The 26,454-nt window shown below is 41.2% G+C and overlaps 1 pseudogene; it reads right to left on the bottom strand.

Moving 5' to 3' along the window:
- LOC138163646 (large ribosomal subunit protein uL18-like) overlaps window positions 1-26,454 on the bottom strand; it is a 90,391-nt pseudogene that overhangs the window by 15,080 nt on the left and 48,857 nt on the right.

Raw genomic sequence — 26,454 nt, 5'->3', positions numbered from 1 at the left:
TGACACTGGGGCCGGTGCTCTTACTCCCTGAGCCACCTGGCCACCCCAAGATGACTGATTCTTGCTAGTATGGCAGCAGGAGAATAGGGCCACAGGGATGGGACACTTGGTTCTCCTCATAAAGAAGGTACTGGGATGGAATTATATCCATGTGCTTCCCCAAACATTGTTGGCCTAGAGAAATGTTTCTTAGATTGAGTCATGATCCTAATCACCATCCCTTCTCTAAGGAAGTAGAGTTTTAAACTACACCTGAAGGCTCGACTGCTTCTCCACTTAATGGCAGCTACGCAAAGACCATCACATATAGTGAGCTACCCTTTTATCCAAGCTAATAGCAAACAGAAATCAAAGAATTAGAACACAGCAGACAATACACTGAATTAATGAACTCTCCCTCTGGAAGCATGATATCTTATCTCAACCAAGAGGGAGAAAGAAAGAGCACTGAATGTCACCCAAGGAGAAATTCCCCAAATTCCATAGTGTGGTAATTTGGGAATAGGTGGTTGTGGTACCTCAGCCTCTATATGTTGACTTTTTAAAGGAGTCTTTTTCTTCCTCTGGAAACAGTTGCCTGAAGAAAGCCTAGAACTGCATGTCTCCTAGAAGTCAGAAGTCAGAAGCTAGAAGCCAAAAGACCTCCCCTCTCCAAACTCACTCCATCTCTCAGGTAGTGTAGGAACACTGAATAATCATTCTCTACCAATAAGGAGAGATTTATGCAAATGAGCTTGATCCTCTGGTTACATAATAAAAAAAATAGAGTTGAGAAAAAGAAGTCAGCTTACTAGTCATTGAAGACCCCTCTCCAAACCATTTTGAACCCTGAAGACCTGAGAAAGGCCTAAAACCTCTATTGGCCAACCAGGAAAGACACTGGCTCACTCTGAGTTTAACCTACCATAATGCTTTGCATGCTCTGGTATAACAGTCATGCTTTGTTCTCTAAGGAAACTCAAAATGCCCCTTCTGACATCAGCAACCACAAGGCCAGATGAAGTTGACCAGGAGCATTCTTCTATTTATCACTACCAAAGACAAGGTGCCTTGAACTGGATATTATCTTGAATAATGGAATTTTTCTTATCTTGCTATTTTATGGACATATGCTATATTATATCATGTCATGTTAAGGACAGAAGAAACACAGATATCCTGGGTCTATAATTACAATCCACATTCAGCACTTCTCCTATCTTATTGTATTTGCAGCTTATCCAATTAAAAAATTCCTTTCTTATGCTATGCTTTCTCTATGCATATATTCATATGTTAAACACATATGAAGACTGTAATTTTAGGCGACACAGACATACTAAGTTGGGATTGCTCTAATGGTATGAAAGGTCTTCTTCAAATTACTTATTTCTGAGTTTGAATCATTTTCTGGGACTAGCTTAAGGAAATAAAAAATATATAAATACATAAATTATTATATAAATATATGTTATATATATAAATTATATATATTAATATATATTATATATATAAATATATAAATTAAATATATAAATCATCTAGCTCGTTTGCCTCTTTTAACTAACCTTCCAGGTTGACACCATTCTTAACAATAAATGATTTATTGCATACCTATCTTTCTGCCGAGAGGTTAAAGGCAATAAAGGCATGTCAGTCTTAGGACATCAAGACTGGCTCTTAAATTGATTTGAATTTGTTGTCTTTCAATGTTTATTTTCCTTAACATCACTGTGGTGATTCCATAATTTTTTCTTTTAGTTACTTTATACACCTCTTTGCAAAAGTTCATAGAAATCTCCCTATTAGCCTGCATTCTTCAGGTTGGTTATTTCTTGGTTACGCCATAATCTATTGAATCATTCTGTGAAGGAATGTCCATTTTGTTTCCTGTTCTTTACTATCACAGAACTTGCTGCTGTAAGATCTTTGATTACATGAGACCTTTCTCTGATACAAGTTAAGGGTAGAGACTAAATTAAAAGTCATAAAGCTTGCATTTATAATATATGCCTGAGCCTACTGAGCCACACCCCTTCAAAAAGTGACTGATAGGCACTTTGACTTGAAGTATAATATATTGGTCAAATACCTGACTGTTACTTTGTCTAAAAACCATAGAATTCTAAGTTAGATGGGATAACATATATGTATTAGTCTATCTCCTTTCTTGTAATTAGTATTGGAGACAAACCAACCCTTAACAACATATTTTAAAACATACAATCAACCATCCTACCATTGCCTTACAGTCCCTCTCCCCTCTACTATTGGAAGCATGCATATCAATTATTTGATGGAATAGTACGTGGTTAAGTCATGGCCTATGCAGGATCTAAACCTTTAACAGAAACCACAATCAAGTATAATAATGATTTTGTTGAGGTTTAGGTTAAGGGGTGCTTGGAATCCCCAAATACACTGGGTCATGCCAAATGAATTCAACTCAAGCCTCCTCTCATCCAAAGAAAAGTAAAGTTTATTAAAGATTTGCCATATTGGGTAGACTCTTAAGGAGTCTAAGTGCCGAGGGTCAGGGTCGTGAAACCTGGTTCAGATTTTTTAAATAATTCAATCAGACCTTCTCTTTAGCCAAAAGGAGCTTTACTGATGCAAAAGCATGTGGGCCTGAGCCTTAGCAAGGAGCTAGACAAAGGTAATGATAGAGGAAAAGGACCAGACTTTTATAGCCAGAACACTACACAGCCTGTAGGATGATGATGCAATTTTAGGGTTTCTAATAAGGGGTTGGAGATTTAGGGACCAGATAAGTGCAAACAAGGGGAGGAAAAATTGTCATGACACAGGATGGGGAAGATGAATGACACAGGAAGGGGAAGACAGGATAAGGGGGGACAAAAGCAATTCTTTTGGTACAAGTTGCATGGTATTTCGAGGTAAGGGGAAGGGGGATTAAGGCACCCTGAAGTTACAGGATGGGCTAAGAATAAGCCTCAGGAGTTTGGGGGAAAGTGACTCTTACTATTAACCCTTAGGGCACCTTTGTATCCACATCATAAGCATTTGTGACCCTTGTATTGACAAGCAGGCCAGATAGAATCTCAGCTAGGTGAGCTAGATTGAACCTCAGCCCCTTCATGGAGGCAAGATGGATTTTATATACAGAAACACTGTGTGAAGGATCTAGGGGTGTTCTAGCAGTCTGGGTTGATGGGAGAAGGGGTTCAGGGAGGATCTTGATGAGGTGACTAGATTCCCAGGAACCAAGAGAATAGGATTTTGATGGGATCAAGAGTGTGAAGAAGCTGGAGGCAATCTGGAGGTAACAGACAATGCAGGGGTAGGATAGGTTAAGAGACACAGATATGGGCATGAAAAAGCCAGATTAAGTGGGAAAATTCAGGGAGAATCCAAGGTAGGGGTTTCCTAGGTTCTATGGACAAATGGGACTCAAATTCTTTTGGAGTAAAGAGAAAAGGTCTTGGGCTGGTGCCGCGTCATATTCACTGTTGGCATAAATTTGTGCTTTTACTAAGCTCTGATGGACTTGCTCCTTGTCCTGCTTGTTTATTAATTGTGGCAAAACTCACTATAATTATACATTCTATACATTACATATGTGACCAATATACTTCAGATATGACTGGTGTCACTTTAATCTTTTTTGCATGTGACTTTAAGGACTTTAATAAAGGAGGAAAGGGGAAAAAATTAATCCTCTGTCAAAGCCAAGGATTTGCTGAATAAGCATTCCTGTTTATGAATTGAATCTATCAGACTGCAAGGAGACATCTAGGATTTATAGCAGAATCCTTTCTCCATTGCAAAATCATTTATGTCCTGGCATTCGAGAATTCGATGCCACTCCGCGTCCTCCAGATACAGAGAGTCTGCTTGCAGAACTCTTAATTTATGCCTTACCTCCCAGTAATGGGCCTATTAAAGATGTGGCTGTGAAGCACTGTAATTATCAGCCTAGCTTCCTCAGGCTAAAGTTATAGATCCCAGGAGCTACATATTCCATTTCAGTGAGATCCTGCCTCGATGTGGTCCCTGCTGATGTACTGTAAGTGAATGACTGCATTGCCAAGGGAAAACACAGGAGATTAATAAGAAAGCCTGCATTTTGTCAGCTAAGCTATTATAATCAGGGAGATGAAGGTTCTTCTGTAATGTGATTCTTGCCTCTACCTTCCAAGAGGTGGCAATTAAAGTGCTGGTCTTTAGGATGGTACCATGAAAAATGGCATAGAATAGCATTAGGAAAACACTTCATTCATCACTGCCGAAGGGCAGAACGCTGACCTCCAAAGCAATGCTTCAGAGAGGGGCCATAGAATGAATGTGTTTTAAACACATTGGAGAAATGCTTACTTTACTAAGCTACTCAGCACAAGGATCTACTCTTCTCAAATTGGAAGGGAGGGTGCTGTTTTGCCCATTAATATATGCTAGGATTTTCTAATGGGTTCTGTTGTAGGGGACTGCTTAATTACCTGCTAGACATCTAGATGTTGCCCAGAAAGGAGTTTCATTTTATTCCTCTTTGATCTATTTGAAGATATTCGATATCATATCTGATGATAATAGCAGGCACTGTGTATAAAAATGGATTCACTAAGACTCTATATTCAAACCTCCCTTTGCTGAAATCACCACTGGATTATCCTTTAGGGGGAGATAAGATTGTTAGCCAGTGGTGTTGCCATGGGCCATTCAGAGGTAGGAATCAATGAGTGTGGTTTTTATTGTAGTTTTTTCTCCGCAGGCAGTGTAGTATCTGCTGAAGGTGAGACAAAGCTTGTGAGAGCAACGAGATCTTGAGCAGAACAAAGAAAACTTTCTATATGTTTCAGTCTTAATAGAAAACTGCCCTGCCTCCACCATAAAGAAAAAGAGTTAAGGACTACAGAGACCACCCCTGACAAGGTATGCAGCACTCTGCCTGAGCCGAGGGAGGCTGGAGGTAGCTGGTGGCACAGTGGATAGAATGTGGGGCCTGGAGTCAGCAAGACCTGAATTCAAATCCTGCCTCAGATATTTGCTACTTGTATGGTCCTGGGCAGATTACTTAACCTCTGTCTCAGTTTCTTCAACTGTAAAATGGACATAACAATATAGCATTTACTTTGCAAGGTTATTGTGAAGATCAAATGAGAAAATATTGATGAAAGTGCTTAGCACAGTGCCTGTCACATAGTAGGTGCTTATTTCCCTTCTCTCTCTTCCCTCAGTATCAAGCATCCCTAATGTGTGCACCCCAAAACTGTGTGTGACAAAGATCCTTACCCAAATAACATGCAGAGGCTTCTCAAAGTAGAAAGCAGAAAGGAATGGTTTATTACGATCTTGACAAAGGGCAACAGCACAATTTACAAAAGAAAATGATGAAGTTACAAAGTCCTAACATGGAATTCTCCCCCACCCCCTGCTGACCCTTTTCTTCCATTGGCTGGACGTCAGGTGCACAATCTAAGCACAGCAATCTACCTCGAGTGCCAGAACAAGGAAACAGTAGACCAATCAATGTACATTTGAGAAAGCACTTCTGTCCTGATATATCTTACGCTGAGGTGGCACTGATGGGAAGGATGACTCCCTGCTGCTCTGAGTTTTGAGTCCTTGCAAATCAGGTGATTTCTAGTGAAGGGGAACTCGGGCCTGTTTCCCAGGAAAAGACTTACTCGATTTTAGAGTATAGTCTGAGAAGTTTTTACCTCTCTCACTCAATCCTTCCTCTTATTTTCACTCCATGAAAACTTCTCACACCGTTGCTGATAAGCCCCTTCTACAATCTCATCTTCCTCAGTTTCTAGAGCCTCAGGGCGAGGCCTGTCTTCCTGGTCAATTGGGGTTCACCCTTGTCTTTTTAATAAAATTTAATAAATAAATAAAATTTAATAAATTTTACTAAATAAATAAAATTTAATAAAATTTTAAATTGTACAGTCCCTTCCCTACCTAGCCTTATCATTTTGGACAAAATGTTCTGGAATATTCTAGTAATCAACTGTATCATACGGGGGAGGCATATTGGAAGTAGGATGATCCTACTTATGGCTATCAGTAAAAACCAAAGGGCCTGTTTCCACCACCTTCCTCCAAACCAAGACCACCATGAGGTGTCAAAGTGAGACTTCCAGGTCTGAACAGGCACATGAGCCAATTTTCGAATACTTTGGGTAATACCTTTTACCAAATGTCCGTTATCATCTATCTTCATACAGCAGTTAGAGAGATTTAGCTTTCCACATACTCCACCTTCTGCCGATAACAGATAATCTAGAACTAACCTATGTTGGAGGACTGTTTCTTGAATTTGGGTGACCTGATCAGCCAGGAGGTCTATACCCATGATGCTTAATTGGTAATGATTTCCACTACTGCCTGTGACCTAATTAGTCTGTTAAGTATATAGATGGGTTTTCTGTACCCCTGCTCCCATCTTGTGCCCAAGTGGCTGGTCCATTTGTCTGAATTACTCTTTCAGGGGGTTGTCACCCCAGCAGTTGGCATCACTCATGTCTCTTAGGGTAGTATCAAGACTTGTACTGAAATGGACAGGTAGAGAGAAAAATGACCCCAAGCCCATGTCTATTATTCTGAGCATCATTTTATTGAGCTGGCCAGCAACAGTCTCCCAAGGAAACCTCAGGAGAACTGCTCCGACCATAGGGAAAGGGGGAATATTTAAAGTCAAAAACCACAAAACAGGTGTGGGGAGTAAAGTTAGTTTGACAATGGTAGATAAACAGGTCCGTTATAACCAGGCCTTGATCTGGACAGTTGTATAGCCCTACCCTGACTTATCGGGGATCCCAGACGTTCGTGTCCTGCCCAGGATCATTCTGACATCTTATCAGGAAGTACAGCAAGGTGGGTCTTACTATTGTATCGCAAGAGAGGGGCCCCTGGCTAGGCACGTACAAGTTCAGGAAGAATTCAGTAATTTTCCAAACTTGTTACATACAGGGGCTTAGTATATGAGGCCATGGGCATTTCAGTACCTCTCTTTGTCTTCCTGAAATCATCATACGGCTTTATATCCAATTGACGTCCATCCTGGTCTGGTAGGAAGAAAAACTTTGGCCTGACCAATCTTATATAGCAAATGACAGGCTAGCTGACAGGTAGGTGAGTATAAGCAGTTAGCCCAAAATCCAGTAATGACCCCTTAAAACAGGCTATTCTCCTGAATATATGATCAGGTAACTTCCCCTAAAAGGTAAATAGATGGGCAGTTCTTCATTTCCTAAATGTCCAGATAAATAACTAACACTACTATTGTTAAACCAGGAACACTTCCATAACCCAGACTTGAAGTTCATTCACATTTAGGTGTTTTCTAGGATCAGTGAGATTGCTAGTATTCTAGAACTGGTCAAACCCTTTTACTTGGTGTGTTCTGTCACAAAGCCAAGGCCTTGTGATATTGGGGCCCCCAGGCCTTTCATTTTGGGAGGAATTTCACTGTCTCCAGACCCTTTTGTCACCCTCCCTTCTCAGGCTTGTGAAATGCCTTCACAGCCACATGGTACAATTTACAGGTTTGTTCAGCCTTTCAGCCCCATATGTCCACTTACATTGACTAATTCCAATTGGGTTCCAGTTCCCTGCTGCTTCAGGCAATATTCCCCTTTTTCCTCACTCACTAATTTCCACTGGTGCTTCTCTGCTAATCTCCAGAAACCAGTCCCATTGTGGGTTAAAGAGAAGTTACTTAGAAACCACTCAGGTCTCAAAGGTACCAGGCCCCAGGGCCATTGCTCAAGCTGTGGTCCCCCACAAATGCAACATCGTCACATTAAGGATCTGGGCTAATGCACCTAGTAGGGGTTCAAAGTTGTTTTTGGTATTCTCTTTGAGTATCCAGGGGCTGAGGGCTAGCTGGACAAAGGGTATACTGACCAGGAGCAGAGTTAAGGTAAATCCCATGGTGTTACACTCTTGTTATAAGTAAAAGAATTATGCAAAAAGGGTAGAGACACAAACAAGGATTCTAAGCCCTAGTATAGTTATAAGCAGATACTATACGTAAGGTTTACGGTTCATGAGCTCTTCTTGTAGGTGGAGGCCTTCACTGAAGATGCAACTTCAGTTCCCCCAAATCTTCCGGATCAATAGTACATTCAGCAGGAGGATTCACAGGTCCCTTTACCCGAGTATGGTGTGTCCACCCATGCTCCTTAGTCTAGGCTGCTGTATCTGAAGTCAACAGGATCTGGAAATGTCCTTCCCAGGATGGGGTAAGCTTTTTCTCTTTCCACACCCGGATCAATACCCAATCTCCAGGCAGGTATTGATGCACCAGGAACCCCAATGGTGGAATTTAAGTGATTAAGCCTTTGTTTTGTAAAGCATGGAGATGTTTTACCAAAGCATGTACATAATTTCCAAGAAATTTGTCTTTACATTCCAATATCAGATCCCAGTTTTTTCCATTTCCCCCAGGATATGGATGTCCATACAGAAGTTCATAAGGAGAGAGTCCAATGTCTCTCCTAGGCTTAGTTCTAATCCTGACAAGGGCTAGCAGGAGGCATTTAGTCCATGGTAGTTTGGTTTCAGTTGTCAATTTAGTGAGCTGTCTCTTTATTTTCTGATTCATCGTTTCTACCTTGCCAGAAGAGGAAGGATGCTAAGGAATATGGAGCTCCCAGGTAATGTCTAAGGTCTGGTCCAGACATTTAAGGGCCCTGGCAGTGAAATGTGTCCCCTGGTCTGAGTCTATCCTCTCCACCATCCCATATCTTGGAATGATTTGCTCAAGCAGGATTTGGCTTATTGCCTGCGCAGTTGCCCATGGCATGGGAAATGCCTCCACCCAAGAGGTTAGGTGATCTGCTAAGACTAGCAAGTATTTTAGGCAGCCTGCTGGAGGCAGTTCTGTAAAATCTGCCTGTATACTCTGGAATGGCCTAATTCCTGGGGGCCTTCCCCCAGCCGGAGGCTGGCACTGAGCAGACTTATTTGTCCTTTAACAAACAAGGCAGCCGTCCACTAATTGCCATGCTAAGGTATACAGGCCTGGAGAAACAAACCAGGTCAACGCCATGTCACACATGTTCTGGACATCCCAGTGACTACCCTGGTGTAAGTGTTGCAGCACCTGCCTCATACTTGCTTTGGTCAAGACCTCTTGACTGTCAGGGAGGAACCAGTGTCCTCGCTTATCCTCTTGTACCCCAAGAATTTGGGCCTTCTCTTTCTCTTCCTGAGAAAAGGAGGGGGAGGGGAAATTGGGAGGAAATGAAAGGATCAAGACCAACATGGGATCTTCCTGCCCCCTGATGCTCCCTCTCTGGCCCTCTTAGCTTCCTCACCTGCAAGGCAGTTTTCTCTGGCCTCAAAGGATTATCCTGACTGATGGCCATTAATGAACATGTATAATAGCAATGGCTTTGGGCAATAACAGGTTTTCCAAAACTTTGCTAATTAAGGTAGTATGGGCCAGTTCCTTTCCTCTGCTATTGATCATTCCCCATTCTTCCCATATCTTCCCAAATACATGTGCCACTCCCCAAACATATTTTGAATCTGTATAAATGTTCCCTTCCCTTCTTTCCAGTAACTTTAGGGCCTGATTTAGTGTGTGAAGTTCATATTTCTGGGCAGACCAGGGTTTGGGGAGCCCCCTTGCCTCAATCAGAGATCCTCTTTCTCCAATATAGCATACCCATTTTTCCATTTACCTTCAACCACTTTAGGAGTAGTTGTATGGAGGCTTTGCTAACCTCTCTCTTATTCCGTCATCGACAAGTCATCCATATACTGTAGAACCTGAGTACTGGGTGCAGTCTTAAATCCTTCCAAGACTGTTTCTAATATTTGCCCAATTAGGCTTGGTGATTCTGTACACCCCCAGTGGAGTACACACCGCATGCATTGTCGTTTCCTACATGTCTTCGCATTCAAAGGAGAATTCAAAGGTCATACTTTCTGGATCTAGAGGGCAGGCTCAGAATGTGCCCTTTGAATCTATCACATTAAACCATTGACTAGATTCATGAATCTTTCCCATGATGGTATGGGGATCTGGAGCCACGGGGTGAGAAGGGAGTACTATCTTATTAATTTCTCTCAAGTCCTGCACTAATCTGTATGTGCTGCCCTCCTTCTTTACTGGCAAAGTGGGTGAATTGAAGGGGGAAATACAGAATCCCAGGAGTTTTCCTTCTACCACACCCTGAATGATGGGTTGGAGTCCCTTCCTTCCCTCAAGAGAAATGGGGTATTGTTTGACCCTCACTGTTACCACGGGATCCTTTGGTCTTACTTTAATAGGAGTCACATTGACTTTACTTTGATTGTGAGGACCTTCCCAAACCTCAGGATTGATCCTGCTTTCTCCTTCCTCTTTTAACAAAGACAGCCTAAGAGGTATGATATTAGGGCCCAAGGGTGTCAGTTGGATGGATAATTTGGTAAATAAATTCCACTCTAAAAGGTTTATCTCTGCATCAGGGAGCAATAGTAGTCCACTCAGGGTGGTCACTCTTTGGCATTCAAACTCAAGTATCTCTGAGAGGGACTGGTAAAGTTTCCCCCTTAATACAAGAAATCAATAATTTTTCATTTGACAATTTAGTCCCCTTTGGGAGCTGGGTTATAGATGATCTAGTAGTTTCAGTATCAGCCAAAAAACTAGGTTCCTCCTGGTTGGGCCCCACACTTAAATTTATCAAGGGCTATGGGTGGGTTGTTTCTGTGAACCCCTGACACCCCTAGTCTTCAATCTCTATAAGAGAGAGGATCTTTTGTTCCCTTTTCCTTTATGGGCAGCACTGCTTCATGTGTCCCTCCTGGCTACATTCAAAACAAGTCAGAGGAACATGGGAGATTACCCCCTTCTTCCATTTTCCCCTGTGATTTCCAGGCCTGGACCCAAACCCCATGGACTATGTTCTCCCCCTTCTCCTCCCTCGATTTCCCTGAGGATTTGTGGCTTGCACTGCCTGAAGCACCATTTTATGCTGTTCCTGGAGTAATCTACAGGCGCCCTTGTTCTGTTCATCCCCTCAATAATTCCTCCATTTGTTTATTCTGCCGCTCTTCAATTTTTCTGTAACTTTTTATTAATGTCTGGCCAAGTATTAGTAACAAAATGCAGCTTTAACCATGCTTGGGCCATAGGATCATCTACATTTAGACCAGAGAATTTTCTGATATTTTCTTTCAATCTATCAAGAAAGGCAGATGGGGCCTCGTCTTTCTCCGGCTGTATTTCCTGTACTTTGTTTAAATTCTGGTTCTTAGGCACTGCATTCTGAATTCCCTGGATTACCATGTTTCTAAGATCTTGTAGGTGCCCTCTATGGACGGGCTATTGTGATCCTAGTTGGGGTTTTGGAGAGGAAATTTTTCCTCCCCTCTCAGACCCCTTTGAGTCATAGGCCTGCCTAATTTGTCAACTCTCTTCCTCAGTAAAAGATATATCCCAGATTGATACTAATTCCCCCCCAAATATACAGATAGGGCACTAAAAACTGATTAACCTGATCAGCGACCCCTGAGGGGTCCTCAATTAACTGCTTCATTTCTTTCTTAAAAGTTCTAATTTCAGTGCTGCTTAAGGGGGCATTCACATAACCTATCTCCTGGGCCAGCGGGCTTCCTGAAGAGGGAAAGCTTTAGCAGCTTCTTCTGATTTCCCTTTGGACTCCTCCCCTTTCTTCTATTTTAGAGCAAATTGTCCTACCACTGCACATTCACTTTCCTCCAGGTTAAAAGGCTTCTTAGAATTCACATACAAACTTAGTTGCTGGCACACCCAGTCTTCATAGGAGCTGTATTTTGGCCAAGATATACCTCCTCCCAGTGGAATGCTGCCCCAAATAAGGCAACAGTATTTTGTCATCTTCCTTTTGTCTTTTTCCTTGTATTTTGGTAAATCATCCCAATTGGTGAGTCTGTCTCCAAGAGGACTATCCTCCAGAATGTTAGGAAGGTACTTTGGACAGGCTGTTTTAGATTGTTCTGTACCCATAGTTTTAATCTTATCAGTATCTATTAGGCCTATCTAACTCTTTCCCCTGAAGGAAAAATCTTATGGACTCCTAAGTAGACTGTCTCCCACCCCAGGCAGGAGAAATCTTATGGACTCTAACCATGTGGACTGTCTCCCACCTCAGAATCACCCAGGGACTTGCTTGCCTGGGTTTGTGAACACAAAATTACATGATTCCCTGCTGGCTGTCTTCTCTAGCAAAACCGGAATTTCTTCTTTTCATTTCTGCTTCCCTTTGGGCTGTTACCCAATTGGAGTCATATTTCACAGACCAGTTCCAAGGACCCTGGAGAAACCTTGGTTGGCACTTGGTCCTTGTTAGGGGTCTGTGGGACCCTCTCGCAATAGGGTGAATCACGGGCAAGACTTCTAAACTCTGTGCACCCCAAAACTGTGTGCAACAGGGATCCTTACCCAAATAATATGCAGAGGCTTCTTAAGGTAAAAAGCAGAAAGGAATGCCCCATCCCCTCCCCAACAAATAGGGAAGAGAAGCAATTTACAAAAGGAAATGGTGAAGTCATAAAGTCCTAGAGAAATTCTTCCTCACCTCCCTGCTGACCCTTTTCTTCCATTGGCTGGACGTCAGGTGCACAATCTAAGCATGGCAATCCACCTCGAGTATCAGAACAAGGAAACAGTAGACCAACCAATGTGTATTTGAGAAAGCACTTCTGTCCTTATTTGGCATATCTTATGCTGAGGTGGCACTGATGGGAAGGATGACTCCCTACTGCTCTGAGTTTTGCGTCCTTGTAAATCATGTGATTTCCAGTGAAGGGGAACTTGGGCCTACTTCCCACAAAAAGCCTTAATATATTTGAGAGTATAGTCTGAGAAGTTTTCACCTCTCTTACTCACTAAGTATCAAATATATGCTAGGCAATATGCTGGTGATACAAAGGCTAAGACTGGCTATTAACACTCTTAGTCAGAATTCACTTTCCTTTTAGTGATCTTCCCACTTACATTCAGCCAGTAGACTAAGTTAGTAAAGGCATTTAATCAAATGGCATAATCTTAGAAAGTACAGCAGCTAAAAACCATCATTCCCATAACCTGAAGCACATAGTCCCACAAATCCACATAGTGTCAAAGAGTAAAAGGGGTACAAACTTAGAGCGGTACTAAAGGACTCATACAGAAAACACATGTGACCAAAGCAATGCATAACTTTGGAACTGTGTGGCTCAATGTCCTTTATCTCCTTAAAAAGTCCACATAAACTGTGAGAAATGGTTTTTCTTAGTAGTCATTATCTTTGAGGCTCATTTTTCCCCATCCCCCTCTTTTTCAAAGTTAAGTTTCTTCTTCAAAAGTAACTTAAGATCTAATGTAAATCTATTCTAAATCTAATCTAATCTAATCTATTCCTGCTCTCTGTGTTGCCTAGTTAGGTCTGGGAAAAAGTTGGTTCCTCCCTATTATCAAGATTGGTGATATGGTGATAAGTCACCCCAAGACCCTCATTTTAATATAGCCCGCCTCCCAATGTACTGACCAATCAGAGTTGATTGGCCCCCCTTAGGAATACCTACTCTTAGAATGGCATATAACTCTGTACCCTAATCCCCAAATTGATCCAGTTCTGCACTATAACTCCCATGCAATGCATGTTGCCAGCTTGAGAGAAGTGGACACAAAACTAATTTTGTTTATCTTTATCAGATCAAAGTTTGTGAATGACAAAACTTAATTACTAGGAGTGGTATCTGTATTGGATGGGATGCTTAGTTGTGCTTGATCTTTACAGGGAATGGTGGCTTTTGTTGGATGGATTTTGTCCAATAACTCCCTGCGTTGGCTCCCTAGTAGGCAGCTGTCATCTCCATCACCACAAGCTTCAAACTCAGCAGTGACCCTTGACTGTGTTCTATCAAAAAACCATGGATGCCTCTAATTCTGCTCTCTTTGAGTTTCTTGGTTCTTCCTGTCAAATTTCCAGGTAAGGTGGGAGAACAGAGGTTGGGCCTTCCTTTTTGAAGCCCTACTTGGTTTTAGTCTTAGTCCACTAAAGTCTCTCAAACTTGTGGTGACCATTCAGTATATTTCTTATATCTTCAATTCCATAGGCTAGGATGTAATCAGGTAATGGTTATTTCTCCAGGAATTACCGATCATCTCTGGGGTGTAGATTTCCCCAATTAAAAAAAAAAACTCTGAAGTTCTCCTGTTTTTCTATGTCAGGTCAGCACAGCCTTTTCCATGCAAATGAATGGTTCTGGAAAAGGGAGAGAAGCAACTTATTTCCTTAGGTCACATGAATTTTTTCTACTCTTCTTTTCATGTGCTAATGAGCTGCTCTTACAATTGACAAAGAAGAATGATTCACTCATATCTGAAAAGGGCCTCACCCTCAACAAAATATAATATGCAGTATTCATGGGACCAGTCTTTGCATCTCATTGTCTGTCTTTGTAAGTTACTCCTTATGGTCTGCAAATTTACTGACTGAAGGAACACAAACTTACATCTATCCATCCATCAGTCTGTCAGACCATCTGTCCATCTGTCCATCCAACTCAAGAGGAATTATTTAGCCTACAAATCATGGTGTGCCTTAATCTCTTCTGCTATTCTTTACTAGTTATATAACTAATGGCAAGTCATGTTACTTTGGAACCTGTGTCCTTATCTCTAAAATAAGGATAATATTTTACGAATAGATGAGATAGTGTGAAATAGTGGACAGAGAAGCTCAGAGCTAGGATGACATAGGTTCAAATCCAGTTTCTTGATGGGCCACTCCAGTATTTCTTGGCAAGACAGTTCATCTTTCAGTCATCCCAGGTTACTCTCTCTGACTATAAAGTAGATACATATTTGCACTGGTAGACACAGTTATCCACCAGGAACTCCCTACACTGATGAATCATAAGTCTGATAGAAAAAAAAAATTCCCCCATTCCACAGGGTTACTGAGATGAATGAATTTTGCTCCCTACAAAATGCATTTTGAATATAAGCCTTTTTTCTTAAATCAAACCTCTGATTTCACTGATGAAAATTCTTGGTGAGGAAACTTCCTCTAACCAATAGAGACTGGCAGTTGTTCTTAAACTTTCAGTCTTAAAGAGTTGTGTGGGACACTCAAACAGGTTAAAGGACTAGCCTAGTTGCCTAGTTTCATGAAGACAATATTTGTTAGTAATGGAAGAATCTGGAATCCAGTTACTCCTGATTCTAATGTTTGGCGTTCAAATCACAACATCAGGCTGCTTTCATGTCCTTAACATAGACATCATCATCATCAACTGCAATAACAATACCAAGAATTCATTAAGCATCCACTGAATGCAAGACAAAAATGAAATGCTCTCTGCCTTCAAGGAACATATCTCTTGAGTGAAATATCATTCACATAAATTAGCATTTCCAAGATATATAAAAAATTGTTTTCTTCCCCAAAAGGGCAATAGTAAGCTGTGGGGATAAGGAAAAGCTTTATGTAGAAGGAAGGAGACTTTTCAATCAGTCTTGACAAACATTTTTTTTCAAATGCTTTATTAACTTCTGCCAGATTTTGAGTTACAAATTTCCCCCCATTATTGCCCTACCCACCACCCCAAAATAGCAATCCCACAGGATATCGCCTCCTCCAATCTGCTCTCTACCATATCCTCTCCCATCCATACCCCCCTCGACTCTTCCAGTACGGCATGGTGGATCTCTATGCCCCAGTGCTTGTATATTTTCTTACACAATTACATGTAAAATAGTATTAATAATTGTATATATATATATATATACACATACATACATACATATATATATATATATATGCACTTTTAAACATTTGTTTTTAAAACTTTGAATTCCAGATTCATTCCCTTCCTCCTTTGTCACCCACCCTTACTGGGAAGATAAGAAGTTCAGTATAGGTTGTATATGTGTAGCTAATGCAAAACATTTCCATAGTAGATATATTGTAAAAGACTAACTATATGTCCCTCCCTCCTATCCCACCACCCACTTCTTCTATTCTTTTTGGGATATAACCCTAGGAGTGGTAGTGATGGATCAAAGGGTATGAAAGTATTTATAGCCCTTTGGGCATAATTCCAGATTGCTCTCCAGAAAGGCTGCATCAGTTCACAACTCCACCAGCAATGCATTAGTGTTCCATATTGCCCACATCCTCTCCAGCATTTATCGTTTTCCTGTTTTAGCCAATCTGAGTAGTGAGATGTGGTACCTCAATGTTGTTTTGATTTGCATTTCTCTAATCAATAGTGGATTAGAGCATTTCTTTATTTGCTTATAGATATCTTTAATATCTTTCTCTGAAAACTATCTGTTCATATCCTTTGACCATTTATCAATTGGGGAATGACTTGTATTCTTATAAATTTGACTCAATTCTTGGTATATTTTAGAAATGAGTCCTTTGTCAGAGACATAGGTTATAAAGATTCTTTCCCTATTTCCCACCTCCCTCTTAATCTTGGTTACATTGGCTTTGTTTGTACAGAAGCTTTTCAGTTTCATGTAGTCAAAATTATCCATTTTACATTTTATAATGTTCTCTAATTCTTGTTTAGTCATAAAGTCTTTCCCTTTCCACAAGTCTGATAGGTAAACTATTCCTTGTTTTAGGAGACTGCTTACAGTATCAACCTTTATACCTAGATTATGCACCCATTTAGACTTGATTTTGGTATATGGTGTTCCTTAATGGTCTATGCCCAGTTTCTGCCATACTATATTCCAGTTTTCCCAGCAGTTTTTGTCAAATAGTGAGTTCTTATCCCAAAAAAACACTTGTTCTATTCTCTACTTTGATCCTGTCCTTTTTCAAAAGTGAGGGCTTCCAACTTCCTTCCCACCCAGCCTCCCCTCCCTTCCATCATACCCCTCTCTAATCCCCTTCTCCATTACTCTCCTGTAGAGTGAGATACCCTATTTAGTGTGTATGTCATTCCCTCCCTGAGCCAAATTCAATGAAAATAAGGTTGACCCATTCCTTTTTGCCTTCCTATTCTTCCCCTCCATTGTAACCATTTTCCCTTGCCTCTTCTATATGAGATAGTTTAACCCATTCTCTCTCCATCTCCTCTCATTATATTCCTCTCTCACCTCTTAATTTCACCTTTTAAGTATCATCCCTTCCTGTTAAATTGGTCCTGTGCCCTCTATCTATGTCTACCTGTAAACATATATACACACATTCACATATGTATTCATATGCCCGTATACTCTCCCATACAGACATATACATATTTCTATTCCCTTCAACTATTTTCATATTGAGAAAAGTTTCATCCGTTACAATTATCGTTTTTCCCTGCAGGAATGTTAATAGTTCAACTTTTATAAGTGGCTTAGGATTTTTTTTTCCCTGTTTACTTTCACAAGCTTCTCCTGATTCTTGTATCTGAATGTCAAATTTTCTATTCAGCTCTGGTTTTTTCATTAAGAATGCTTGAAAGTCCTCTATTCCACTGAATGACCATATTTTCCCCTGAAACATGATACTCAGTTTTTCTGGGTAGGTGATTCTTGGTTTTAATCCCAGCTCCTCTGACCTCTGGAATATCATATTTGAGGCCCTTTGATCCCTCAGTGTAGAAGCTGCCAGATTTTGAGTTATCCTGATTGTGTTTTCACAATATTCAAATTGTTTCTTAGAGGATGATTTCTAGGTTCTTTTTTGGATCTTGGCTTTCAGGTAGTCCAATAATTTTTAAATTATCGCTCCTAGATCTATTTTCCAGGTCTGTGGTTTTTCCCATAAGATATTTCACATTGCTTTCTATTCTTTCATTTATTTGGATCTGTTTAACATCATCTTGATTTCTCATAAAGTCACTTTTTTTTCCTTTTGCTCCATTCTAAATCTCAGGGAATGATTCTCCTCATTGATCTTTTGAGATTATTTTTCCATCTGGCAAATTCTGCTTTTTAAGCCATTTTTCTCCTCATTGTCTTTTTGAGTCTCTTTTGCCAGTTGTTAGTCTGTTTTTTAAAGTGTGATTTTTCTCAGTCAGGCTGTTAACTCTCATTTCGTAATTTTCTTGAATCATTCTCATTTCTCTTCCCAATTTTTCCTCCACTTCTCTAAACTACTTAAGGTCCTCTATGGCCTGTAACCAGCTGGTATTATCCTTTGAAGCTTTTGGTGCAGGAGCTCTGACTTCACTCTCTTCCTCCTGTTCCATGCTTTGATCCTTTTAGCCCCCAAAATATGAGTCTAATGCTGGAATCTTCTGTCTGCCCTTCTTCCTTTGCTTGGTCATGTTGCCCCTCAGTCACTTGACCCTGGGCTTTTTGCCACAGCAGGACTCTGCCACCAGACAGAGGAGCTTTCGTCCCAAACGCTGGGGTTTTCTCAGCTGCCGGAGGTATTAGTTGGGTGCCCTCTCTGAAGCCTCCACACTGGCAAGCTGGTCACACAAGCTGTTCACACAGACCACAATCTAGATCTAAGCTGGTTACAGCAAGAGCAATTACTCCTCCAACTGGTTGCCTGGTTCCCCCACAATCTGCAGGCCAGGAGCTGAAGCTGCAATGTGGCACTGGCTGAGCCAAGGTGTCTCAGTGACTTCTCGCCTGGGGGGCAAAAGCCATACACTCCCAACTACTGGTCCCAAAGTCCACACCTCTCACTTTGACATTAGCATCTATGTGTTGATAAATCTGGAAATGGCCACAGCTACTGGTGATCTGGAGTCCTTCTGGTCAGGCCCGCCTTGGGGCTAAAACCTGTAGCTCCCAGGGGCCTGGGCTCAGCTCCCAGAGTGCTGTGCTGGCCAATTCCTGCTGGCCTGCTGGGCTGTCCTCAGTGGGAAGTTAGCTCTTCTGTGCCATTTTGTGGGTTCTGTAGCTCCAAAGTTTGTTCAGCATCCCCTTTTACATGGATTGGGGAAGGTGGAAGCTGGATCCGCCTTGACAAACATTTATTAAGCACCCACTATAAGCCATGCACCTTGCCAAGGGCTGGGGGTGGGAGGTGGAGGTGAAGAGTGAAAGTGTTATAAGCATTTGATGCTAGTAAAAAGACAGGAGATGGAGCATCATGGATAGTAGGTAGGTCAGTGTCACTGGATTATAGAGTATGTGTTGGAGAATAAAGTGCAAGCAGACTGAAAATACTAAACATCTTTAATACATAAGCATAGTCAAGCAAAACAAAGGTGGAAATTTCTTTTGCTTGACTGTACCTATATATCTAATATAGTTCTTTTTTTCCCCATTGGATGGAAGACATGTGGATGTATAAGATATGTTTGAATTTTATTTAAACAGAAAATTATGGGGCGGCTAGGTAGCACAGCGAGTAAGAGCACTGGTTCCAGTGTCAGAATGACCTGAGGATCGAATCCCAGGCTCAGACACTCAGCACCACACCCAGAAATAACTGGCCGTGTAACCTTGAGCAAGTTACTTAACCCCGATTGCTTAAGAAAAAAAAAAAAAAACAACAGAAAATTATATAAAAGCAGAAAATTATTTGAAGCCATTCGGATGACTAATGTCAGAGACAAAAACTGCTTTTCTAGAAGAATGGGTGAGCTGGCAAATCAGCATAGCTAAGAAGGCTTCTTCCTGTATATCAGAAGGGACTGCCAGGCCAGGTGTCATTCACAAAGAGCAGGCCTAGAGTAAAGCTTTTGTCAGGCTTTTTAGCAATTGGGAGAAACCTTTTCTCATGCTATCTGATGTAGACAATTGGGAAAGAACCCCCCAATATTCTGCTTGGTATTTCCTTGTAAGGGAGGGGGGAATGGAAATGTGGGAATGAGAGGATGTGGTCAAGGGCTGGGATTTAATGAACCCCAAAATGTTAACCAATGGGATTCAAGGAGTGAAGCTTAAATTTGGATAGATTATAAAAAGGAATATGTAATTAATTTAAGTATATACTTGAGCCTTTTCACTAGAGGTCAAGTCACCCAACTGAAATGAAGTTGTGAGGGATGATTTCTCAGAAGTGAAGCCTCCTCAAAAGGTTAATAGTTTTTGTATTATTGAAACACAGTTTATTCCCTTACAGAATAACATCTGTAGCTAGATGACCTTGTAAAATCACACTTTGCAACACAACTTAAACTATGTGCTCTTGCAAACTCTTGCAAAAATTCCCACCTTTTCTTGTCTCCAGGCAAACATATAACTGCTTTTGTTCTTTGTTGCTGGGGAAGATTCATGTGAATAGTGTGTGCCTCCTGAAGATCAGCCAATGGGATAAGGGGTAAGGGGCTGGGGGTAAACTCACAGTAGAGTATAAAAGGCCCTTGCTTTCTGGAATCAATTGGTCCTCCCCTAGTTGGTGCCATTGGAGCAATGAGGGGCAGTGCCCTTTCTCATGAGAAAGCAATAAACTCATTTCTGCTTTCAGGTATCTTTGTATTGACTTTTGGTAGTGGTCTCTGTCCCACACAACGTGAAATAAAAATCTTTTTTTCTAAATTCACTCATGGCCAGGCAAAATTCTTGGTTTTTCTGAAGTAGGAAGTAGGTTATTTCTGAAGTAGGAAAAAAAAGAATGCTTCAGAATTGGTGAGAGACAGAGAGAAACGTTGAGACTGACACACTTTGTTGTGGTTGTGGTGGCTGGTTTTTTTTTGAAGAGGATCAATGACATCACAGAGTGATGTCTTGACTTGCTGGTGAAATGGCTTTAAGTGAGGCAGAGTTGTACTAAGTCATCAGCCTCACTCTCCCAGAGGCCTAGAAGTCCAGTGACAAGACCAAAGTCAGGATGACTGGTGATGGCACAGGATGCAGTGAATGACCAAGCTTTAAGCACTCCACGTTGCCTGCTTCAGCTGCCTTCATTGCCATTGGAACAAATCATTCTCATTTGCCCATTCTGCTGCAGGATGTCTACACATGTAGACACGTTCCTCCTGCCCCCTGTCTCACCAATGGATTTGAGGCCAGCAGTTTTCCCTTAACCTGGTTTAGCCTATCTGCTGAGACAGTTTGCTGGGATGTGGCTGCTGTTCATGCGATGGCTTTCTTGGAGCCACAGGTGAGAACTGAGTGCCAGGTGGATGAGCAGCTCTGCAAAGGACTTGGCAAGCCCTCACAGTAGAGGTGCTTGTCTTCCTTGAACATCCATATCCCCCAGACACAAAGAGAGAGTTGAACAGGCAGACAGACAGACACAGAGTCTATTCCAGGCGCTAGCTAGACCTTTGGTTTTGATCTTATGTCCATTTGTTATTCATTTTGGACCAGACCTGTGATGTCCTTGGTTCAGCGCAGAGATGTCAAACTCCTGGCCCTCAGGTTCCTAGTAGGATATAGATTAAAATGAAATAAGGACATGTTTAACAAAATAAATAAGAATATGATGCAACATAAGATTATGACAACTTGTGATATTCCAAGTAAACACACAACCCACAGGGATCTACCTGCTCTGAAAGTTGTCTGGGGAATTAAGATGTGACTTGTATATGGTCACATAGCTAGTTATGTGTCAGAATTGGGACTTGAGTCCAGGTTGTTTTTTTCCAACTCAGAGAATGCCTTTCTATCTAACTCATCATGCTACTTCTGTCATTACTTATTCTATTTAATATTATTTAAATGTTAATATTATTTAAAGCAGATACTTAAAATGTTTTCTACCTGTTAAAGAAAAAAACCAGAGGATTTTACATCTATATGTATATTTTATATTTGAATAAGGAGGCATTAGAATTTATTAAGCTGGGAATGTTTGTGTGTATGTGTGTGAGGCAGACAGCAAGAGAGAGAGAGAGAGAGAGAGAGAGAGAGAGAGAGAGAGAGAGAGAATGGAGTAGATTGTGGAGTGACTTGAGGCAGAAAGACCACCAGGAGATAGGAGAGGTTTAAGGTGATAGGGACCTGAACCAGGGTGATAGTGGTGAGAATGAAGAGATCTATATAAGAAATGATACTGATGCAGATACAAACAGTACCCTAAGGGTTAAGAGTTGTTTTCCAGTACCTTGTGAAGCCCCTAGTTTATTCTCTAACCTGAAGGTTTCCTAAAATCTCTTCCACTTATCCTGAAATACCATAAAATTTCCACCTTATCCTGGACCACAAAATTCCTTGTCTCCCCCCCAATCCTGGGTCATAACATTTCCCTTATCTCCTTGTCTCCTATCTTGTCATCCATCTTCCTCATTCTGTCCCTATATTGCCAATGTGATACCCACAGTGGCTGCTATGAATATGCAGGTTTATTTCCAGGTTTGAATCACAAGATGTAACAGACCCTCTTCTTCAAAGACAAAACCAAGGTATTTATTCATAGACCAGCAAGCCAAATGCACCATGGTAATAAAGAAGTTGGTACACATTACCAGTGCAGGGAACACTACTACCCACAAGTGGTCCCTTTGTCAGGCCTCTTCATAAACAAGCTCCCTTAGGCAAAATGCCCCTCTCTTATCCATGCTAGCTGCTCTGCTTCTCTCTGCCTCATCTCTCTCTCAGCTCCACCTCACTCACCCACTTCTTGCCCTACCTGTTTCTGCTTCACCTATTTGGCAAGCTTCTCCCACCACAGGTTGCATGTGACTCAGGTTCAAAGTAGGTAATATAGGCCTATTAATGGGTAATAAAGATCTTCCCATTCCATTAACAATACATTAACAATACAGTCCTTAAACTTCAACCCCAATAAAAACCTCTAAAACTACATCATCGTTCTGAAACCTCTATATAAGCATAACTCCCCCAAATATGAGTCTCAGCTTTCCTCCTAGGAGATAATATATGTAAGATATATATGTAAATAAAGCTCCCAAAGGCTACAGAGAAGGTCTAAGTGAATTCTTTCACACCTGAACCTGCTCTACCAACTCTAAACCTCATCAATGTGGAGGTAGAAAGGGGAAATACTTAGCAGCAGATTGGTGTATAAGAAGTAGAAGTGAGGAGAGAGCTTACTTCAGTCATCAGGGACAGGAAATGCAAATCTAAGAGACAGGAGATAAAGTTCTGTGTAAGAAGGCTAGTTGGGCTGAATTATTGAGCAAGAGAAGGGTAGAAATATATAAAAGTGAAGCCATGGGGCCAGATTGTGAAGCAATTTAAATGGTTTAAAGTGAGTGTATATTTGACCCTAGAGAAAATAGGGAGCCTTTGGAATGTATTGAGAGAAAGTGATGTCTTCAGAAATGTTAGAGGAAAACCACTTTGCAGTTGTGTGTTGCTTAAATCATCATCATACCACCGCCACCACCGCCACCACCACAATCATCATCATTTTCATTAATGCCTTTGAGTTAGTCTTTACCATTATTCCTAAAAAAGGAGGCAAGAAAAGATACCTTCTCATTTAGATTCAGATGATCCTTGAGAGGGGAGGAGAGGCAATAGTAATAATTAAGACCACCCCTTCTTAACTCCCACCCTAAGAAGGGAAGAACATCAGAATTGAATTAATATTGGAAAAAGCCACATTCTTTTTCTCAGAGAACAACCCCCAGTAGAGAGTATGATCTCTGTGGTCTACTGAGACACTAGTAAGAAATGAGGCTTTTTAAAATTCAGGTCCAAATTTATTTTGTGTATTACTGGTTGGAGCTATAGCTGATCAAAATCAACAGTCAGCTGTGCCACTTGATTTTGTTTCTTGTTTCTTTCTTTCTTATACAGGCTTCCTTTGAAATAAGCTGTTTGGAAAGAATTATAACTTCAAGGGAGAAAAAAAATTCCCTCTGGGCAAAAATTTGCCTTAAAAATATTCATATGGGGAGACTTTTTCCTTTGGTGTTTAAGTGTATCAAACAGAAATCAATGGCTTAAGAGCTTCACAGAAAATAGTGCAAACTAAGAAATTCCTATCTATGAGCATTATTGGCAATAGCTTGAGAATCATGAAGTCCAATAGATGCTGCAGGGAAATGAAGAGATGACACAGTGGGGATGACTTTCCCTTCCCATAGATGAGCTCGTTCAGTTGTTTTAGCACAACCAATTCTTTTCAAAGAGAACAATTACTGCTGCAAGATTATGGATGGGTCCCCCCTCCCCCTTCCTAAAGACTCAGTTCTTCCCATAGCTTCACAGGTTATCCAGTACAGAGCCCTCATTTTATAGATGAGGAAAGTAAAGCAGGTTAAGTGGCTTGCCCAAGGTCATGTAGGCAGAAATCGTTAGAGATAAGATTAGGACTGTGCTTCTACAGCAACTGCTGCCTTCTAATACCATTTATAGTTTGGTTGTGTGAAGGCACACCTGGGGTTCCGATGTTAGTTCTTGCTGGCTCCACCTCCTGGGGTTCAAGCTCTCCTGCTGGTTGGCTGAGATGGGGCTTGTTGGCATGCTTTCCATTCTGCACTTTAGCCTCAGCATACTCACAGTCACACCCTTTCTCTAGGTCTCCCAAGTCTGCCACTGCTTCCACTATTTCAGGATTTTACACTGTGGCAATATTCTCTGCGTTTTTCAGGGTCAAAGTTGGGGGCTGAGGGCAGCTATGGTTTACTCTGCCATCTTTGCTCCTGGAAGTTCAGGTGGGTGATTTTCAGACATCTAGATTGTGGGCTGCTGGCTTCAGGAGTAGCTATTGCTCCTGCTATAGGCCCTGTGCTTGTCTCTTACCCAGCTCTGGCAGACCCCTGCCCTAAAGTAACAGGTTTGGGAATTGCCTCTGTGGTTGATGAATCAGTTCTCCTGGACTTGGGAGTCCACTATGATTGGGTCTGTGCTGGTACTCCTTGATGATTTCTTGAAATATGCTGTCCAGACTCTTTGTTTGATCATGGCTTTCAGGTACACCAATAATTCTTAAGTTCTCTCTCTCCTGGATCTCTTTTCCAGCTCAATTGTTTTTTCAATGAGGTAGTTTATGTTTTCTCCTATTTTTTCATTCTTTTGATTTTGTTTGACATTTCATAGAGTCAATAGCTTTCACTTGCCCAATTCTAATTTTTAATGAATTGTTTTCTCCAGTTAGCTTTTGCACATCCTTTTCCATTTGGCCAATTCTATTTTTTAAGGAGTTCTCTTCAGTGAGTTTTTGTGCCTCCTTTAAGGGGTTGGTTTGTTCAGTGTACCTCCCCCCACCCCAATTTGGCCAATTTTTTTTTTGCTTTTTGGAGGGCAATTGGGGGTAAGTGACTTGCCCAATGTCACATGGCTTAGTTTTTGTGTTAAGTGTCTGAGGCCAGATTTGAACTCAGGTCCTCCTGACTCCAGGGCCAGTGCTCTATTCACTGCACCACCTCGCCGCCCCTAATTGTGTTTTTTTAAGGAATTCTTTTCTACCGTCAGTTTTTGTCCTTCCTTTTCCCATTTTTTACATGTATTGGACATGGTTGGAGTGGGAGCCCATGCCAAGTTTGTGCTTCTACTCCACTATCTTGGCTCTGCCTTTTCAAGTATTCTTAATGAAAAAACCAGAGCTGAATAAAAAAATTGACTTTCAAATATAAGAATCAAGAGAAGCACAGTGAATAGAACACTGGCCTTGGAGTCAGGAGAACCTGAGTTCAAATCTGGCCTCAGACACTTAACACAAAACTAGCCGTGGGACCTTGGGCAAGTGACTTGGAACCCCAACTGCCCTACCTTCCCCACTTCAAAAAAGCAAAAAAAAAAAAAAAAGAGAGGTAAATCAGAAAACAGGAAAGGGAAATTATAAAGGATTTATTAAAGTCAAACTGTTTGTATTGCTACATGGAAAGATGATATTTGTAACTCATAAGACCTTTCTCAGTATTAGGGTAGTTGGAAGGATTATACACACACACATACACACAAACACACATAGACAGAGGGCACAAGGTGAGTTGAATATAAAGGAATGATATCTAAAAAATAAAATTAAGTGATAAGAGAAGAATATATTGGGAGAAGGAGAAAGGGAGAGATAGAATATGGTAAATGATCTTACATAAAAAAGGCAAGAAAAAGCTGTTACAGTGGAGGGGAAGAGGGTGTTGTGAGAGGGAATGAGTAAACCTTACTCTCATTGGATTTGGCTTAAGGAGGTAATAACATACATCATCAATTGGGTATCTTACCCTACAGCAAATTAGGGGGGAGGGGATAAGGAGGAGGGCATGACAGAGGGGAGGGTAGATTGGGGGAGAGAGTGGGTGGAAGCCAACACTTTAGAAGAGGGACAGGGTCAAAGGAGAGGATAGAATAAATGGGAGGTGGAACAGGATGGAGGGAAATATAGTTAGCCTTTCACAACATGACTATTATAGAAGTGTTTTGCATAACTACACATGTATAACCTATATTTAATTGCTTGCCATCTCAATGGGTTGCTGGGGAGGGAAGAAGGGAGATAATTTGGAACTCAGAGCTTTAAAAACAAATATTAAAATTGTTTTTACCTGCAACTCAGAAATAAGGTGCATAGGAAATGGGGCATAGAAATCTATCTTTCCCTAAAAGAAAGTGAGGGGGAGGGGAAGGGGGGTGATAAAGGGGAGGGCAGACTGGGAGGAAGGGTGAATCAGAATGTATGCCATCTTGGGGTGGGGGGAGGCTAGAAATGGGGAGAAAATTTGAAACTCAAAATCTTGTGAAAATGAATGTTGAATACCAAAACAAATAATCCAATG

Source organism: Petaurus breviceps, unplaced genomic scaffold (genome assembly GCF_028583685.1).
Source record: "Petaurus breviceps papuanus isolate PSGF00001 unplaced genomic scaffold, PetGlider_PUasm1.0 125, whole genome shotgun sequence".
NCBI lineage: Eukaryota > Metazoa > Chordata > Mammalia > Diprotodontia > Petauridae > Petaurus > Petaurus breviceps.
This window is presented reverse-complemented; position numbering and strand designations above follow the sequence as displayed.